Source organism: Octopus bimaculoides, chromosome 1, assembly GCF_001194135.2.
Source record: "Octopus bimaculoides isolate UCB-OBI-ISO-001 chromosome 1, ASM119413v2, whole genome shotgun sequence".
NCBI classification, from domain to species: Eukaryota; Metazoa; Mollusca; class Cephalopoda; order Octopoda; family Octopodidae; genus Octopus; species Octopus bimaculoides.
In genome coordinates, this window is record NC_068981.1 from 154,563,785 (window position 1) to 154,564,010 (window position 226).

Genomic DNA, 226 nt, shown 5'->3' on the forward strand with positions numbered 1-226 from the left:
AAAAAAAAAAAAAAAAAATAGCCAACAACATTTATTGAAACTGTTTCCTCTGATTTCCAGGTATAGCACTTATTCACATTAATTATACTGTTGCCTCTGTAAATGGTGAGAAGACACATCATGAAAGATCTCAGAATAAGAGGGTTGTATATATGACCCTAACAGCTGATGGAATCAATAATTGGCAACAGTTAAAAACAGCAAAAACAACAGCAACAACAACAAC

At 32.3% G+C, this 226-nt stretch overlaps 1 protein-coding gene across 6 annotated transcripts in view; it reads right to left on the reverse strand.

Moving 5' to 3' along the window:
* LOC106868434 (inversin) overlaps positions 1–226 on the reverse strand; it is a 385,976-nt gene that overhangs the window by 105,663 nt on the left and 280,087 nt on the right. The window lies entirely within an intron of this gene.